Source organism: Parasteatoda tepidariorum, chromosome 2 (genome assembly GCF_982258835.1).
Source record: "Parasteatoda tepidariorum strain Cologne lab strain chromosome 2, Ptep-v5.0, whole genome shotgun sequence".
Classification (NCBI taxonomy): Eukaryota; Metazoa; Arthropoda; class Arachnida; order Araneae; family Theridiidae; genus Parasteatoda; species Parasteatoda tepidariorum.
In genome coordinates this window covers 57,079,841-57,100,156 of record NC_141756.1, presented here as the reverse complement: position 1 = coordinate 57,100,156, position 20,316 = coordinate 57,079,841, and the positions used below count along the sequence as shown (strand labels likewise).

The 20,316-nt window shown below is 27.9% G+C and overlaps 1 protein-coding gene, 1 non-coding gene and 1 pseudogene across 2 annotated transcripts in view; 2 read left to right on the top strand and 1 right to left on the bottom strand.

Annotated features, from left to right (window-relative positions):
• LOC107456692 (cuticle protein 10.9) overlaps positions 1-20,316 on the bottom strand; it is a 42,060-nt gene that overhangs the window by 20,250 nt on the left and 1,494 nt on the right. The window lies entirely within an intron of this gene.
• TRNAE-CUC (transfer RNA glutamic acid (anticodon CUC)) lies at positions 3,675-3,746 on the top strand. The gene has a single exon. It is a non-coding gene; the product is annotated as a tRNA-Glu (tRNA).
• LOC122269257 (cuticle protein 10.9 pseudogene) lies at positions 7,335-8,345 on the top strand (annotated as a pseudogene).

Below are 20,316 nucleotides of genomic sequence, written 5' to 3'. Positions count from 1 at the left end.
TAAACGAAAAATAAGTTATATTTATTTTTGTAATAAATTTTATTTAAAATTTCGTTCAATTAACATACGAAATATAATATACGTTCTGTACTGTATGAAACAGGTTACCTGGTGGAGTTCTAGATTCCAAAAGGGCCGGAATAAAGCATGATTGACAAAGATTTAATTTTGATATACAATTAAAAGATAAAATTTATACTTAAAGATTGTTATTTGGTTACCGTTTTTCAGTCGTTAAATGATATAAGAGTTATTTTTATAATAAACTAGTTGACTCCCCGTCCTGAGTACAGGTTGAATAATAAGAAAAAAAGAAAAAAAGTCAATAAATCAGTATTGAATTACGAAATCTTGCACAAAACTGATGAAGTACCAAGCTTACCAAAATACTTAGTATATCTATATAATAGGCCGGGATAGCCTGGTCGGTAGGGCGCTGGGCCCATGTCCGAGAGTTCGTGGGTTCGAACCCCGCCGGCCGAAACTCCCCGTGAAGTAAAGTGACTGATGCACGTTAAATCTGTCGAGTCGCAAAAGTCCTCCATGTTCCCATAAAAAATCAATACCTCTGGGGGTGCTGGATTGGAGATCGATCGTTTAAGAGATTCGGGTCAAAATTACGATCTGTGGATGAATGAATGAATGTATGAATGGGCCCGCCCTATAAACGGGTGCGACGTATGGTGTGGCAGAAGTCGAATTCTTGGCCATATATGGCACCACTGAAAAACAAGAAACGCACACTTTGCCTTAAATTTGCTCGGTTTCAAGACGCAGACTTGACCGTGTGGCAAGTGGCATTCGAAACAACAACATATCTATATAATTATTGTCTATTATAAGCAATTATAACATTTATCACTTTCAAGCTAATATATAGAATTAATAATTATCAATTCTCAACCTGTTATTGATTGCAATTTGGCACATTCCTTGTGTTGAAAAGAATTTAGATAACAAATTTGGTTTTTTATTTAGTTTTATTTACTAGTCGAATTGTTCCATAAGTGTAACTTGCCATCGTTTCATGGCATTCGCAAAATGTTGCATCGATTAAAAAGAAAAAAATCTTTTATTAGAATAAAAGCAATTTGCATTCACGAAAGAGTTTCTACGTTAAACCATTTATTTTCTCATTTAAAAGGTATTTAGGAGTTAATTAATTAATTCGAGCCATAAAATAAGAAGTTCCTATGTTGTGTATTATGTCTTCATTTTTTACGTTGCCAAATTAATGCATTAATAATTTAAATAATGCGAATGCAGTGTGCCATTGACAATTTTCTTCGTTAGAGCTTAAATAATGATTGTGTTTGAACTTTTCGATATTTGAATTGAATGTGAGGCACTATGTTGACAAAACTTACAGGAAATTTTTTTAAGGAATAATTTAGACTTACTTTTTAACTTGCGATTATACTTCTATTTCTTATTAAAAATTTTGATTCAATAGAGTTTGAAAGGCAACTAAAAATTTTTAAAAAAAATCAATACCTATACCTTAAAAGTAATATAGAAAATTTGTGTTCCTTCTTCCTTTTAAATAGATCACCATTCTTTGTTGGCCACCATCATTCTGACCAATATTTACTTCATACAATCAAATGACCAATTACTAATCCAATTGACCAATAATTACTAAACTCATGTGCAATGTGAATTTACTTAATCGGAATGGTGCAAAACTGTTAGTCTAACTTTTACACAAATTGGCTAATTGTATAATCCAGTTCTCTGCAAACAGCCTCCACCATTTTGTAATTTACTATGATATTGAAAAGTTTCCAGTATTTTTTAATGCTTAATGCAGTGACATAAATTTAAGCTAATTAAAAAATGTGTCACCTATTGCTTAATTAACGATTTATTTCATGCAGTTTGCAGTAAGCTCAGAGAAATGAAAGCTTATTAAAAATAGCCTTATTAAAGGATTATGGCGACAAGCTTAAGCAAATTCAGTTTGATTGAATAATTCTTCGCATATTTCTTAATTACCATAAAGTCATATATCCTGAATGTAATAAACGTAAAAAAGTATCAGGCTAAAAAAAATTTCCAATCAGCCTGATGCATTCTAAAGTTTCACTGATGTTTGCATAGATCGGATTTTTCAAATAGCCTTAAGACATATAACCTATAGAGAACATATTCACGAAGATATAGATGATTAAACTTTCTTTCACGTCTCATAATTCTAACAGACGAAATATATAGAAGGAAAAATTTTATTTTAAAAATTTAAATAGTTCCTATAAATTTAGGGGCCTAAACTATGGGGGGGGAAGTAGAAAATTTGCTACCGGCAAGTGGCCAACTTCAAAACATGTAGTTACTTTTTCAACATTTGAAAGTTTTATAAGCTATTAAATAAACCTAATAATGTAGGCATTTCTTTTGAAATATTTCTTAAAATATGGTAAACAATACAAGATTCAGTTCTAAAACAAAAAATAATTTTACGCGACAAGCCTGAAATAAAATTTCTTCAGGATATTAAAAAATAATTATACTTTCACATTTATTAAAAAAATAATAAAATGCACAGGGAATGTATTTTTTGACGAAAAAATGTAGTGATCGGGTGACCGCTGCCAGAAAATTTTTTGATCGCCATTTGTTGCATTCAGTCGCCGTTTGGCGACATTTAATTCTGCCCTATGACCTAAACTGTACCCCTCAGGCTTTATAATAAATCAAACTCTAATTAAAATTTAAATCAGGCAAAAGAATATTTAAAATAATTTAACTAGAAAATAATTATATAAAAATTTAAACAAAATGTCATACAAAATTCAATAAAATGCTGAAAAACTTTATTTTAAACTTTGAAATAAAAGCCAATTTGAAACTTTTAGTTCATATCATCCGTTTTTCAGTTTATATATATTTTTATTTTGACAAAAATATTTTTACTTTAATCTCTTATTATGCTGTTGTCTTATTTCGCTATGATAGATATCAATTATTGCATAGATTCATAATTTTAAAAAAACTCACAATTTCGCAATAAAGTTTTACGTTTCATCAATTGTCACTTTCACTTATTAAACAAATTAAAGCAGAAATTTATATTCCACAATTTTTATAACTTACAATGCAAAAATAATATTTTAAAACATTTAGAAAAGTTTCTAATTTACTAATTATGAAACTTTAAGTTACGAAACCTTAAATTATAAAACGTTAAACTAATTATAAACATTCTTTCTTGTTAAACATTCGAAGAACATTAAAACATTCGAAGTTGGCCAAAGAAAGAGTAGAAAAGAAGCTTTTTTTTCCGCATCTATATCCGTCCATCTTTCCATTCCTCTAGCGATTCTAGCCTCTCATTTTTATCCCTTCTACTTTTTCTGTTTTGTTTTCTTATTAATTAATTTAATAGCATAGAGATTCTTTATATGTAACTTCAAAATCGCTTTTTTTAAAAGTAAAGGCAACTCACATTTGCTTGAGGTCGGTATAGAAAAATACTGCACTCAATTGCAAGCAATTTTACCTTAATTTTCAATGGTTAGGTTATACAATTCGTTTCATTATAGTTGTTGATAACTATTTGAACAATCGAAGTTATTCTATGATTTGAGAATGATAAACTAGAAAACACTTCTCATTGTGTATTATGAAAAATAATTTTTTTTTACATATTTATTGTTAAATCATTTGCAAGTAAGTCCCTCGTGGTCTAGTGGTTAGGATACCTGGCTCTCACCCAGGAGGCCCGGGTTCAATTCCCGGCGTGGGAATGAATTTTTTTTTCCTTTTTAAAATTAATATTAAAATCTTTTTAGTTAGAAAATATAATATAATTCAAAACAATTGAAATTGTAACACTTAATTCTTCAAAAACTAGAAGTTCAGCTTTTTCTCTAAAGAAATTTTTTTAAAATGAAATGTTAAACTGAGTAGAAACGTTTCTATTCTAACCAAATATAGTTAACTTCTTAACTTAATTACCTCTAAGTGAGTTATCCAAAGGCATGGCCAAGAGTCAAGGCATGGCCCCCTTCTAGTTGGCCATGATCAAGGCCACTCAGTAAGTTTGTGACGTCCCCCACGGAAATTCTAGAATCCATGCAGTTGCTCAGATTTATATTAAATTCAAATCTTTTACATTAATTTCAATTCTTTTTTGAGGGAAGTAAAATGTCTTTGCTTTAGGTAATCTGTTTTATTAATTGAAATTCATGTACCGGGCGCATGCATGTGATCCAATAATGAAGCTAAAATGATTTTAATTTTTTTTTTATTCATTATTATTTGTTGTCCTTCCCGGTGGCTTTATGTTATTAAATTGAGTAAAATACGTTTTTTGTAGTTCATTCTATCAGAATTGAGATTAACTATATTCAGCATCATTGGCCATGATGTTATTGCTCGCGGTTATTTCATTATAGTCAGAATTTACCACTATCAAGTAATTTTCTCCGGTACATATCCCTTTCGAGAGGCCTTAAGACCAATACTGAGCAGTTTTAATAATTGTCAAATATATCACTATAATACTTTATACGTGTTCTGACTGAATACCCGTTCATAGTACAAGATAGTAAAAAGTACTCAACCAATATATCAGAACTAAACAACGCTACGAAATCCTACTCAAAATTGAAAGACTTATACTAACGCTGTTAAGCGTGAATATTATCAAATAACAGCAAATAGTCGACTCAGTGTTATTTGTGATTATTTTTTAATATTCGTTTTTGCAGACTTTATTATAAGCTTCTTAATCACATATTGAAAAAAGTCGTATTTCATAATTACAATTTTTCTTGCTTATTATTCGTTAACGAATATTATATAATATAAAATTAGCAAACTTTTCGTACTTTCACTCGGGAAATAAAACAAATTTAAACATCATTTGTCTTGTGTTGTTTTATGAATTCTAACCAAATAGGAAACTATCTTCGCAAATAAACATCAGACGTCGTTAAAGAGCTGAAATTTTTATTATTTGGAAACCTAATAAAATAAACAACTAAGTCTTATTTCCAAAAGAAATAAAAATTTAATGACATTGTAGACGCTTATTTACTCTTAACGACAACCTACTTTATGATTTAAATTTCATGAATATTTATGCTTGAATGCAGAAAATTTCTGTGCATTAAATAATAATTAGAGAAAGGCGTTGCACTTAAGGACAGTTTGAAAACAAATATTTTTATTTTTACTTGGGTAAAGATTATAGTAGAAATAAAAGTAATATCTTATTGCTTACCATTTAAAGAATCTATAAATACTTTAAAACTAAAAATGTATTATTTGATTAGGGAGTAATAAATTATTTTTTCACAAAAAGATACCTTGCAAGGTATCTCAAGGTACAGTACTATGATGTAAATAAAAATCAAAAATAAACTAAATGAAAAAAAAAACCTTGGTACTAAATGAGAAATAAACAAAATATAGCAAATAAATCTTATTTAACGAATATTAAGTACAAAGCATTACAGAAAAAATTTAAAAAGGCTTCTGCATCTACCAGAGACATATCTAAAATTCGCAGGGAACTTGAGTGATTGTTACTGACGCACTGGGAACCTTATTTCTGAGGGTGAAGGCAATTTGCATATTATCCCATCTTCATCTATTTCATACATTGTTTCATTTCTTAAAAGGAAAGTGTTCGTTCCCGTTTTATCAAGGTATTGGGTTCGTCCTATAAGGTACAACTTCAATTTAGTCCCTAGTTAAAACACGAAGAAGAAAGACAAAAATATAGTTTGTAAAAGTCTGTGCGGTTAGTTGTTCAGATTAGTTAACCATACTATTAAGTAGAAAATTAAAAATTCAACTACTATCATAATATTTGACACTAATCAATTAGGAAAAAACAAAGAAATTTTTTTTTGAAATAATAATAATTTAATGTTTTTCCTTCTATTTTCTTGCTCCTATAAATCGAACTTTAAAGTTGCTAGCTACTATACACTAACTCTTGGTGGCTAAGGGAATGTAGTGTATCTACCACTACAAAAATGTAATTCCAATTCACTAGTATATAAGACATCTTAACTCGATTCTATGGTGGGGTAGCTTTTCATAGATGAAGGTTGACATTGTCGACAACAACTCGCCCCACAGGAGCAACTATGTCAGGATAGTTCTGTTAGTCACCACCTATTGGTGGTGGGGCTATGCTGTTCGTCCCAAGGTACCAAGGTAAAGTTTTATATAACATAAGGTAGAACCTCTTAATTGACGGGCAACATTCAAAGGTTCAGCAAAACTTAGCGTAGTTATTAGTATAGAAACTGAGTAAGTAGCAATGATTAATGATAAAAATATCAGCATTTTTATTTCAGCATTGATTGGAAAAAATATTGTGTAAAAAACAGCTTATAACTTCTTGCAAAAATTTAGCAGACATTAATAACATACACTTGTCCAAGGTACGGAAGCACAGAGACTATGGTGACATAGGAAAATCCTTTATACACTAAACATAATCGTAGAAACCAAATCAATATCGTTTGCACATGTGATGATCTAATTAGATGCAAGAAGGAATAACAGTGGTAAGTTTAGTTGTAACATGCCTACTTCCTTGAGGAAATCTAACAATACCTCTAAAACGGAGGTAATGTACGTCGTAGATTGATCTTATCAATAGAAGTCATAATGTGGCGTTATCTTTCTATCGCCATCTATAAAATTAAAATAAATAAACATTTATTCAGCTGGCAAGAATTAAAATCGATTATGTCTTCGTCATCAGTGAATTTGATTTCCTGCTATCTATGGCCAATGCATGTCAAAACAATTCTTCCCATTTACCTCTCAAAATCTTGATATAGCTAAGAATTCTGAAAGGGTGTTGAAAATTATTTTTCATACCAAAAAAATAAGTAAATAAATTGAAGCAGAATATCTTCAGCATCTCTCTTGATTATGAAAGAAAGGTAAAATTATTTTTGATAGAACTTCATCACACGGTTAAAAAAAAAAATACTTAAAGCGTAACAATACTGTTTAAAAAATATTAATCTGATTGTTTTTCAAGTATTAACTCACAAGTTTCAGATTTAAGGCATCGAATATCAATAAATAAGTAATGAATATTGAGTGCACTGTGAAAAATTACGAATCAAATTACAGTAGAAAGTACCAGAACTTTGGGTGCATCAAATTCATTTTGCAGTAAAATTCACCACAAACCATTTCACCTTACTTTCTACAGTCATATTTAATTAGAGTGATTCAGCTATTTCACTGTATTACTATAAAAAAATTATGGTATATCAGATTTTTTAAGTTCGTGATATGATCTAAAATTCTTCAGCGTATAGTTTATGATCATCATCGTATCGGATATAATTCTCATCGTGTAGTACATAATTCATTACAATTGCTTTAAATATTTTTCTTATTAACATAAGTCATAGACCTTAATAATACTTCGAATAAAGTGTTAGAAATTACTTACTTTCAAGTGAAAAGGAAATTTTTTATCAATTTAAATATTCTCTCCTTTTTGAATTCTTCGTTCCGGTCATGCTTCTTCGAAGCTCAAAAGAAAACTTTTATTTTAAAATTCATGATGAAGCAAGAATTCAGGTTACCAAGAAATATTTTTAATCCGAAAAATATAAAACTGAAACTTTAGAACGGCTTAACGTTACTCACTTCTTAGACGTACAGGAGAAAAATGGTTATTTCAGTAAGCAAACGTTTTCTAATAGCATTGATGGTAACAGCACTTGCTGTGGAAGTGCATATGCAAACACCAGTGCAGTCAGTTCTCAAGCAGCCTGCACAATTTACCAAACCTTTTACTTATGGTTATGAATTTGGTGATGGATTGGGAATGTCCCAGTATCGACATGAATCTTCTGATGAAAATGGATTTGTTACTGGCAGTTATGGCTACCGGGATCCATATGGCGTGTACAGGAGAGTTCAATACAATGCTGGTGTCGATGGATTTCGTGCCAATATTTTGAGCAATGAGCCAGGACTTGCAAGTCATGTACCTGCTGATGCGCCTTATTCCGCTCTACCACCTCCACCAGCAGCCGTAGTTCAAAGTTTCAGAAGAATACCTGTATTTACTGCAATTCGAAAATGAACATAGTGTATGAATCTACTGGATTTTCGAAATATTGTGTGTTTTAGGATACGGAATATCATTTCAATGTTTCTTGGGGTATGAAATTTAAAAAAATACTAAAATCTGCAGAGTGTGTGGTACAGAATTATTTAATAGTAGACAAAATTTTGAGGCAACTGCATTTTCAATGGTTATGAATTTTTTGTAAAATATTGTTCAGTAATTTTTATGTTAGCATTCAGTAACTTTTGATTTCCGAATTTATATACTTAATTTTGTTATTGCAAATAAGTTATAATTCATATTTAAAGTTTTATCTGATAATATATTATAGAATAATTCAAAAGTAATAAAATATTTTCTATGTATGTTTGGGAAAGACAATCGCATTTATGATGCACAAAATGGCCCACATTTAAAAGCTTTTTCAACGAAATTTATAAAAGTTTACATTTTTTAAGCAGTTAGAAGGATTTTTATTAATATTTAAATAATATTTTAATTATTTTAATTGCTAAAATTTTAAACAATTTTATTATTTAAATTATTTGGTTTCTTTTTATTGTTAAGTCTGAAAAGCGAATTAGATGCTAGTTATATTCAGTAATACCATAAAATAACTTTTTTTCTTAAATAAATGGAAAGGAAGCATTTGTTTTTTAAGTTAAAACGTCCTAGATAAGCTTTAAAATGTAATTTAATGGTTGCAAGTGTTACCGGCGTTTTAGATCAGTTTTTCGCTCCCCCCCCCAAAAAAAAAACAATTTGTAAATGTTATTGAATTTTCAAAAATAAAAAATATATATTTAAAAAAATCTATTCATTTTATCGGAGTCGGTGAAATAGTTTTAATACGGCTATAAAGATTCGCTTAGAGTCTACAGGAAAGTTGAATAGATGTAGATGGATTTCGGGCTAACATGCTGCGCAATGAACCAGGGCTAACAAGTCACATCCTCTCGCATGTCTCGTATTCTGTTGAAGCACCAACATTAACAGCCATTGCTCAAAGCATTCGAAGAATTCCGAGTAATTAAGAAATGAGTAACAAAGGTTGTGCCGATGTTTCATTTAAACAAAGTGTTTTTAAATAATGACGTTGGTTTACAAAAAATTTTATCATTATTTCAATTCCGCCTATTTAAAAAAAAATAAATAAATAAAGACATTTGAACTTATTGTCTATCTCTAGTCCTATCCCAGGCATATTTTAAATAACTAGTTTTATCACGGAAGTCAATTTTAACCATTTTGAAAGCTTTCCGTTCAAGAAATATTCGACACCTGTATCGGTTTTATATTTTAAAAAAGCAATTAGTAATTAGTCTCTAAATATTATTTCTGTTTAGTTAAGGTTTCCAGTTGTTATGTTAAGGTTTAGTTAAAGTAAGTTTAGTTAAAGTTTTCAATTGGTTCTTCAAAAAGCAATTAGTTATTAGTCTGTAGAAATTATTTCTCCTTATTCGATTATCACGTTTGTTTCAATGTTTCTTCAAAAAGCAATTAGTAATTAGTATGTAAATATGATTTCTGTTTAGTTAAGGTTCCAATTTTTATCATTGGTTCTTTAAAAATCAATTAGTAATTAGTTTCGCGATATTATTTCTGTTTTTTCAAAGCTCTCATTTGTACAGATGGTGCATAAATAATTTCTGACAAATTGAGAATGAGAAATTTATCAGAAACTATTTGTGCTTATTTACATATATGTTAGAGTTCATTGTTTAAAATTGGTTCCTACACAATACGCATATATTATGAATAGTTAAGAAATTATAAAGCTTGATAAATACACTGAAACGCAAAGGTGGTCCATAGTTTTAAAAGGATGAATTTAAAAAAGTGCAGAGTATTTATTGTATATGTATTTGTCGCACATCAGAATATACTGCATAGTATATTGAGATCAATTTACTGTATAGTACATTGATCTTTATATGGAAAAAAAGATTGAAAATTGTGCCAAAAATGGTTCATACATGCATATTATATAACATTATAGTAAAACATTTTCTGAAATTATTTATATCTGTTTGAGGTTTTCTGATTAAACTATTTTATCCTTAAATGTTTTTACAATTTTTCTGAATTGATGTAAATATGCCTAACTTGCTATATGATGTTAAATATTTATACCTTACTGCATTATAGACTTCAGAAATATTTAATTTTTTCATCAATTGACCTGGCAGAGAGAATTTTACTATTGAGATTTACTATTTATTTACTTTTAAAGAGAATTTTACTATTAAAAGAGAAAATTTTACTGTTGAAGAATTTTACTATTATTTACTATAATGCTATTATAAATGAAAAAGAAAAAGTTTTTTTTCTTTTCTTTGTATCTATTATCCAAATTTTCTGTCTTTAAAACTATATCGTTGTCAATAAAAAAAAATGTTATCGAAATAGTTTTTGACTATTCTTGAAAAAATATTTGAAAATTACAGTAAAAAAAAAAGCTGATAGCATGTTTGATAAATACGATGTTTGATGACGTTGACGTGGACTTCATTATAATTTCAATGCATTTTATTTTAGCTGTAAAAGATTTTATCTGATCCGTATGATTTCGTTTATTTCAGAATTAGAGGACTTAGAAGCGTGATGCTATGTAAAAGAAAATCTGTAATGGATGAAAAAAAGTTTTTACATAAATAATAAAGCATAATTACTTTATTATTTATGCAAATATAAGCTCTTTCATAATTACAATAAAAAAAATCTAAAGTAAAAATAAAATAATTTCTCTTTCAAGCTTTTTTTTTAATAATGCATTTTTTAGTACATTTTGTTTCTGTTTCATTATTTCTTACATTTTTGCTAACATTGAGAATACATTAGTTTTCATGCGTTCGGAATGCAGTTAAAAAGACTTCTTTTTTTTTTCCATTTACAAACAGTTAAAATTATTTATAACTAGCATAAAACGAAGCAATATTTTCGCATGCAATCTCTATCCAGTTGTAATTTCAATTTTTCTTTAAAAAAAAAAAAAAAAAAAGATGAAAAAAGAGAGAGAGAGAGAGTGATCTAGAATACTGGGGTAGTCTAGAAGTAGTTTTGGCTTTCCTGCTGGAATTCAAGCAATATGTATTGTTCTAGATCTCTACTTAAGAATGTTATAGTGTCGCCATCTGTTGAACATTTTGACAAACATTTTAATTCCCTAATTCTTCTTCCAGCAGAAACAAGGTTGAGAAATAACTTTTTTATTATTTTGTTTGCACCTAAATTGAACAAAAAAAAATTCAATGAAGTAAGCTTATTCAAAGATGGAAAAGTTAAATTTTTTTTACCTTAAAAAATGTAGTTTTTTTTCACTAGAATTTTAATAACTCCATATAGTATTTATAAGAAATAAAAATAAAAAGCGTTATCAATAAAAGTTAAGTTTAATTTCCACTAGGTAGACATTTAATTTTTATTAATGTCTTAAAATGTGATGTTTATTGAAATTCATTCAATAAATACTTGTGTTCTAATTCGTTTAGAAAAATACGTACTCAAGAATATCATAAGAATTTAGAATAAATGTATATGAATATGTAAAAAAAATAAATATAGATTAACTAGATTGTTTCATAGTAAATGAATAATGGTTTACATGAAAATAAAATAAATAGGATTATTTTTAAAATTTTAACACAGATTTTAAATTGGAGCTGGTTGATAAAACCGTAAACCATTTAAAATGTATATATCAGCAGGCAAGATTTCAAAATTTTTGAATGAATAAAATTTTTATAAACCTGTCAAAAAAAGATAAACAAATGCCGACGCACATAATACTCAATACTTTCATTTGAATAAATTTTTAAACATTTCAAATCAAAATTTACGACTTTTCTTCAATAACATGTACTTTTCAAAAATCCAATTTTGAAAGTATTGAAATATATTTATAATATAGTGGGGGGGGGGGGACACTTTCTTAGAGTCAAAAAAAAAAAAAAAAGAAAATTCTATCGGCTGTTTCCCGAGTACGTTTTACCAATTCATCTATAAATTTATCGAAATCATTCATTTATCATCCCTCTCATACTTGAATTCAGGATGTTTCTAAATGAAGACATTTTAAGTAAATATTAATTTATTATTAATAAATTTTTATTCTGAAAAAAAAAATAGTTGAGGCAATTAAAAGCATATAAAAAATAGGAGTGCAAAAGCTATTTCTTTATAAAAAAAATACGTTGCAATGATGTCGCGTATAGTTTATTATAAGATGCTTGTTGCATCACTTTATTTTACATTAAATAGGTGATTGCAAAAAAATTATTACTGTTTTCTTATGCCACTTGTCAAAACTGACAAGCCTATTTTTAAGGCAGAGGGGCCCGTTTCTTCTTGCTTTCTAGAGGCGCCATCTATAGTCAAGAATTCGACTTTTACCACACTCATACGTCATGCAATTTACAGGGAGGACACATTCTCACACCATCCATCCATTCGCAGATCGTAATTTTGATCTGAACTAGGGCACGATTAATCTTCAGTCCAGTACCCCCAGTGGTATTGATTTTTATTGGGAACTTGGAGGATTTTGTGACCCCGATAGATTTAACGCTCACCAGGCACCATTTTGTACTTGGGGAGTTTTCGGCCTGCAGGGATGGAACTAATATTCTCTAGAACATGTGCCCAACGCTCTACAAACCAGGCTAAAAAATGATATTCTTTTTTTTTGGGGGGGGGAGGTTACACTACTTTTTCTTAGAGCAAATTTTATTTATTTTGTGTAAAACAAATACTTTTCATTTTATGCTACGTTTATTACCTACTAATTATTACCTATTATTATTATTTTTTTAATTTAAATACTTTATAAAAAGAACACGAAAAAGATTAACAAGTTTCTTTAAATTGGAGAGAAATTTCCTGCATTTAACAGAAAATTCTAAATAAAATTTTCAATGCAGAAAAGGCAAATTCTGTAAAGCATTTATTTGTAGTACAATAAAAAAATGATATAAAATTTCAATTGTAATTTGTAGCTATGTGTGCTTAAAAATTATTTTAAAAAAATAAAGCATAACAAGTCTATCAAATTTTTCTAAAAAAAAAATTCTTCCTTTAAAAAATCGTTGGTTCCTGGGATAAATTCATGTAGTAATATTCATGGAAATAGTAATATTCTTGCAGTAATATTCATTATATTCACGGATTCCTTTTAATATTCATGAAGTGGGTTCATAGCAAAAATCTTTTGCTTTAAAGGCTTGTCGCTCATTTTTGAAGCATATTAGTCATTTGCAAATTAATTTGAATTTTTTTTATCTACTGTGCTAATTTTTCATTCGATCTTTGTCAAATTTAATTTTCAAAATTTTTCGTTATTCTTCAACATGTTTTGTTTTAAATGGTTAAAACACACAACCTTTTGCAACTTAATCAAAGATGAGTTTAAACGAAATAATTTTAAGGTTATATTTTAAAAACAAATTGGTTAATCTGCATTACTTAATCTATAGATTTTGAAACTAATCATAATGGAATCGTTGGTTCGTTCATAATAGTTCTTTTTTTAAATATATATAAATAAGTTTTTTTTTATTTATTTTTTTTGCTGTAAAATTGTAATGCTGCATCTGTTGCGTTTACCAAGGACAAAAGATATAAGAATAACCAATATAATTTTTTTTTTTTTTTTTTTTTTTTTTTTTTGCAATAGCTGAGACCTGGAGAGATTTCTTCGATATTTTTGAGTAGCCATTGAGACTATATACTTTTTTTAGTGCATTTTTTAAATTTTCCAAACAAGATTCGAAAGCATGATTTTGCTTTGTTCAATGTGGGAGAGTGTGTTTACTGGTAGGAAAATTTTTAGATCATAGAAGTATTATGTTCGAGCATCTATCTCATCCTCGCTAAACCTGGTATGCATAGTTTCTTTTTCCTTTTGCCATACTTTATGCAAATTTGTGTTTAAAAGTTTGTTCGTATAGACACCAAATAACTTTCTTAATCAAATAAATTGATTATTTTATACGCATTGTGGTTCTGTTTAATATTAACAGTTATGTTATTGTTTGGTGTCAATTTTCTATTTTTTATTTATTTTATAACCGTTGATGAACAGCCAACCCAATTTTTGAGTTTACGGCTACAAATATTCAACTCCGTACCCTTGTAATTTTGAACCCAATTCAGAAGATAGAACTTCAGGATCAAGGAAGGGTAGAAATTTCCCGCTTTTGCGTTGCATGGAGAAGAAAACCACGAAAACCTCCCACGGTTAGCTTGGTGGCAAGGGGACTCAAAAGCAAAATCCGCCTACCACTGAGGATATCAATTTAATATTTGGCAATATTGTTTAGCGTAAAGCACCATTTCATCTAATTCTTTTAATTCTTATTATTCTGATAGAATCATTACGAGCGCATACCCTCTCGTGCATGAGTACACCAATTCATTAATTACAATTGGGATTTAAATAAATATTCGCTAAATGAAAAAAAGAATAACGATAAAACAATTTTATTCCTGATAGCTCAGTAATTTTTAGTAGTAATGGAGTTCCCCGCAGTATTATAATTCAACAAATATTTATTTAAATAACAATTGTAAATAGTGAATTATAGTGCACTTATGCACAGGCATAATAGGACTTGAAATAGATAAACAATAATTTTTTGAACGACAATGCATATTATTAAAGTAAACAAAGCAATTGGATACCCGCAAGTGACGTCATCGTAGGTAAATTGTGGTATTTGTCGATTCAGAAAGTCGCTTACAGATATCCAATCAAATCTGATTTAAATCACATGATTAGGCATAATCACTTCTCTTCTTCTCCAATTTACAAGTACTTAATTGTATGAAGAAAAGTTTATGTCCTGTCTATAAGCATTTACCAGAACCATGAACAAAAATAGTTATTATTTAATCATGAATTGTATTCTGGAATGTTTAGGAAAATTAGAAAAAACCTGGTTGGTGGATAAAACCGGTAAAAATAGCTTAAGAGTAAATTTATTGTACAAATAAAAATTCAACCAATTTAATTCATGGAATAATTTATAGAAAAAAAAATGCCTTAAGGACAGTTTCGTCCGATTTTTTCCTATTTAATACAAATGTAATTTAAAACACATTTCAACCTCAAAGAGTTTTAATTTTTAATAATATAAATTCCAAATCTTTTTATTGAAAAATTCTATTTGAACTCTAAATTCACAATATTTTTACTATTACATTAACTTATGACTTAAACTTATCAACTTTTTATGCTTACTTTAACTCATTTCTGTAAGGCATTAACTTTTTATTTACTTAAACTTATTATTTTTTTATTACTTTCTTATCTTTGATTTTAATAATGAACACCATTATTAAAAAAAAAATCAGTGTTTACCGTCTTTATCATTAATTTTAATTTACGTGTAGAAACAAAATAAAATAATCAAATTTAAATTAATATTATAAGACATTTGGCGAAATAGTTAAAGTTAATACACACACTTTTCACTGCTTTAGTTTTGTAACTATCCAAAATAGCTATGATAGTAAAAGACTGTTTAGAATCAAAAATAAAAAAAAACAGTTTTCAAATCTTCATCATCTAATCAAATCATATTTAAAAATTTATTTATTTCATTAGTTTTTAAATTTGCTTTTCAGAAAATTGTAAAAATCAATCATTTATTAAATGAAAAAATCTGAAGAAAAGCAGTTACTAAAGTTACAAATGTAATTCATTTATTTTTCAACAATAATTGAAGCAGAAATCATTGAAAAAGATAATTATTTTTGTCATAAGGATTTTTATGCGTTTTAGAGTGTTTCATTTCAACTCTCTTCAATGAATGAAATATGCGATTATTTCTTTTCTTTCCTGTTAGTTTAATGGTGAATTAATTGCTGTTATAATGCAATGTTGCGTTACGAACAGTTGTATCATGATAAATGAGAAAGTTTGATTTGATTAATGCATGAAACAATCCTTTTAAAGCTAGATAAAAGAGAAATAATCTTCTGAATTAATCATATTTAAAGCATAATATCGAAAAATAAATAATTTTATAATAATTATGTTTTGAAAGATTTTCATCCTTTCTTTTTAATGCTCAAAGCCTCTTATAATAAATTCTTCACTTTTTTCTTTTTTTTTTGTAACTAATTTTTCTAGTGTATTATTTTTTTTAATGAATTACATTTTTACGCATTTTTATTTATGCGAATGGATTTATATGATGCATTTTATGCTTCAATTAATATTTTCTTAGAATTTTTTGATTAGAAATTAAAAAGTCTTATTTTTTATAAGGTTTTTCTCAAACGATAGGAATATTTCAACTGAAAATTTAAAGGAAGAGTTTAATAAAATTGATTGAATTGTAACTCTACATTCAGGTAAAAGTAAATTTTTTCTTTAAGTTTTTAAATTTTGTTTCTATTAAAACATTTTTTTTTAAATTCCTCCATATCAAAAAATTTTTTTCGTGTGTAAGAGAAAATGCCCATTAACCCAGAAAGAATGATTTTAAATTTTAGCTACTTCTTATAGTACAGTTGATCATTTTTCCAATCCAGCAATCCTCTTATTTCGTTTTTCAATGTACCTTTTTTAAGAAACTACTAATGATATCGCTTTGAAATTTTTTGGGAATATTTGAGATTATGTCTGTTGTATGCTGTAATAATGTTTAAGCGTTAAGAGGAATACTTTTTGAGTTATAAAAGTTTTTGATGAATTAAAAACAATAAACTAACTTTTCAAAAAATTAAAAGTTTTTAATTTTTTTAAAAGAATTAAAATTAAAAGTATGCCATAGATATGTATTAAGAGTTATCACAGTGTAAACATACATATGTAAATATTCTGTGGAAAAAAAACTGAAGCAGTTCATAATTTCTTTTTACTTTCGTTAATTAAGGTGCATCAAAAAAATAAATGTTTCAGCATTATTAGTATACTCCCCTAAATAGAATGCGTTTACACAAAATTTTAATAATTATACATTTTCGAAACAAAATGCTCCTTTCTATTAATCAACTTTTAGACTTTTATGGAAGAAAAACTTTAGAAGAAGATCCAAAGCTGATTCTGTTTATGACCATTATAGCTGATTCTGGGAAAAATTTAATTAGAGCACGGAGAGGAGCTGTTTTTCCCAGATTTTCTGAGTAATAACTCTCGGGGAAACCGATTTTCTGTTTTTTTTTTTTTTTTTTTTTTTTTTTTTAATACTTAGTAATCCTCAAAATGCAACGTATGGCAATCTAATCGTAATTATTGCAAAAAAGTAAACGTAAACTGTTTTACTTTTTGTTCCTCTTGCTTCTGCCCAAACTTGTATTTTCCATGATTATATCTCTGCAACAAAAACGAGAGACACAAAAATAATGTTTACAAAAACACAATGTAATTAATTATACTTCAGATCAAAATATAAATGTTTATATTATAGTTAGACAAAACTATATTTTTTGAGCAAAATAAATTCTAATAATGAAGTACTTATGGTACCACATTTTCCGTTTTGGGAAAAAATGGTCCTTTTAAAGAAATTTTGTCGCAAAATCCGTCAAAAAATAAAAATAGATTTCAGAAAAAGGGTTTTATTTTATAGGCATAAAGCATAAAAAATAAGACGAACATTTTTGTTTCTCAAGAAGTTTTGCTTGCCTTCAAAATTACAGCTTTCTGGTTCTAAAATTGTTTAAAAAATGAAAATTAATTTCAGAAGGTAGCTTTTATTTCAGAGGCATGAATCTTTAAGGGCATAAACTTATTGGTAAGACAAAAATGAAGTTATGAAGTTTGATTTTAGATGAGATATGAGATGACGTTGGATAATAATATTATGAATAATTATAATATGAATAATAATAATATGAATGATTATAATATGAACAATAATAATATGAATATTAATAATATTGCGTACTAATAATATGAATAATTGTAAAATATTTATTTAAATAGTCAAAAATATTATGCTATATAATAACATTCGCCTATCAAGTGTTATGTCTTGCAGTAATAAAATCTTAATTGCTCACTAAACTTTACCTGTCTAGTTATTTTTCATTTCAAGTTCGTTAGGCAGGTTCTGATTTTTATCACTTGTTTGCCCTATTACCAACAGATAGAAGATAAAATTCTTACGTTATTTAATTATTTATTTATAGACTCACAAAAAAAATTTTTCATTTTCATTTTATGCTAATCACGGAAGAAAAACAAACAAATTTAACACACTAATAAAAGAACATGATTGCATGTGATAACTTCATAATATTTCCCTCTCTCCCCAATTAAAGGGAAAAAAGTATGATATCATAAACAGTAGTTTATAATAATATAAAATTTTAAAAAAATCTCGAAAAATAGCGGTTTTTTAAAATGAATGGTAGTTGCAAAATAAAAACTTTTCTTAGAGGTAAAAATGTTTAGTGCTGCAATCTATCGAGGACTTTTGGTAACCTTAAACGAATTTATATTGCATTGCAAGTAAAATTTGGAAATCATTTATTGCAATAAATTAAATAAAATAATTTTTTCAAATCGAAGTGTAAAAAAAATTTATTGGTTGATTTAATTAGTAATGTGATTTTTCTCCCTGTGATTAAACGTAAGATCCTGTCTGTTCTATAATTAAAAAATGTCAAGATAATCTCCGAATTCTTTAAATTCAGCAATTTCATTAGATTAACAGTCAAATTATTTAACCAAAATTAATGAAAAAATTTAGGATCCTGTCTGTTCTATATTTAAAAAATGTCAAGATAATCTCCGAATTCTTTAAATTCAGCAATTTCATTAGATTAACAATCAAATTATTTAACCAAAATTAATGAAAAAATTTAGATTATCCTTTTTAGTGCATTTCTTTTTAAGTTTCATCAGAGCACTCAATTAGTAGAAATTATTTTATTTTATAACCGTCGTTGAACAGTCGACCCAATTTCATGGGTTTACGACTACTTACGTTCAACTCCGTAGCCTTGTAATTTTGAACCAATCCAGAAGACAAGGAAACTCCTGGATCAGTACCCCCAGAGGTATTGATTTGTTGTGGGAACATGGAGGACTTTGAGACTCGACAGATTTAACGTGCATCAGTCACCATTTACTACACGGGGAGTCTTCGGCCGGCGAGGATCGAACCCACGACCTCTTGGATATGGGCCCAGCGCCCTACCGACCAGGCTATCCCGGTCCTTTTGGAAATTATTGGAAAAAAAAATTATTGGTTTATTTAATGAGTATAGTCATTTTCTCCATGTCATCAAACGTATAAGAAGATCTACAGATTTTATCGCCTGTCTGTTCTATAATTAAAAAATGTTACCGAATTCTTTAAATTCAGCAATTTCATTAAACTAACAGTCAAATAATTTAACCAAAATTAATGAAAAAATTTAGATTATCCTTTTTAGTGCATTTCTTTTAAAGTTTTATCAGATCACTCAATTATTGGAAATTATTGGGGGAAAAAAATTATTGGTTTATTTAATGAGTATAGTCATTTTTCTCCATGACATCAAACGTATAAGAAGATCTACATATTTTATCGCCTGCCTGCTATATAATTAAAAATGTCAAGATAATTTCCAAATTCTTTAAATTCAGCAATTTCATTAAAATTAACAGTCAAATTATTTAACCAAAATTAATGAAAAAATTTAAATTTTCCTTTTTAGTGCATTTCTTTTAAAGTTTCATCAGAGCACTCAATTATTTCTAATTGATGGACTCTTATAAAAATGTACGCTTACGTAAGACGGGACAAAGGCCTAAAACAAAATTTTATTCATCTTTTAACGATTCCATCTTAGATAGAATTAACTGCAATATGCAAAAAAATGTATACAGAGTGGCTAAACGCAATTAAAATTAAGCACTGAAGCATCTTGGAAAAATAATTATTAAATCTATTACTGGCTATCCAATTAATGTCTTGTGCCGATCAATCTATAATTATTATTACTCTATTGTAATATATATATTATTGACTCTGGTGAAAGAAGCACTTTATTAAGTAATTTGTATGAACAGTATGAAATTTCTGTAAAAAAAGTATTTGTGATTTTACTATTTTATAATCATTTTTTGAGAACAAAGCAATGCACTGTTAAAAATACCTCTGTTTTAGCAATATAGTAAATTTTTCCAAGGAATTTTTTTTTTGTTAATGTTTAGCTTTTGTTTTTTCAGAATATTTATTTAAAAGCTTTCCCACTATTGCACACCTCCGTGTTCGTTATTTCCATGCCAACAGCTTCCCGCGTTCATTTCGGATCAT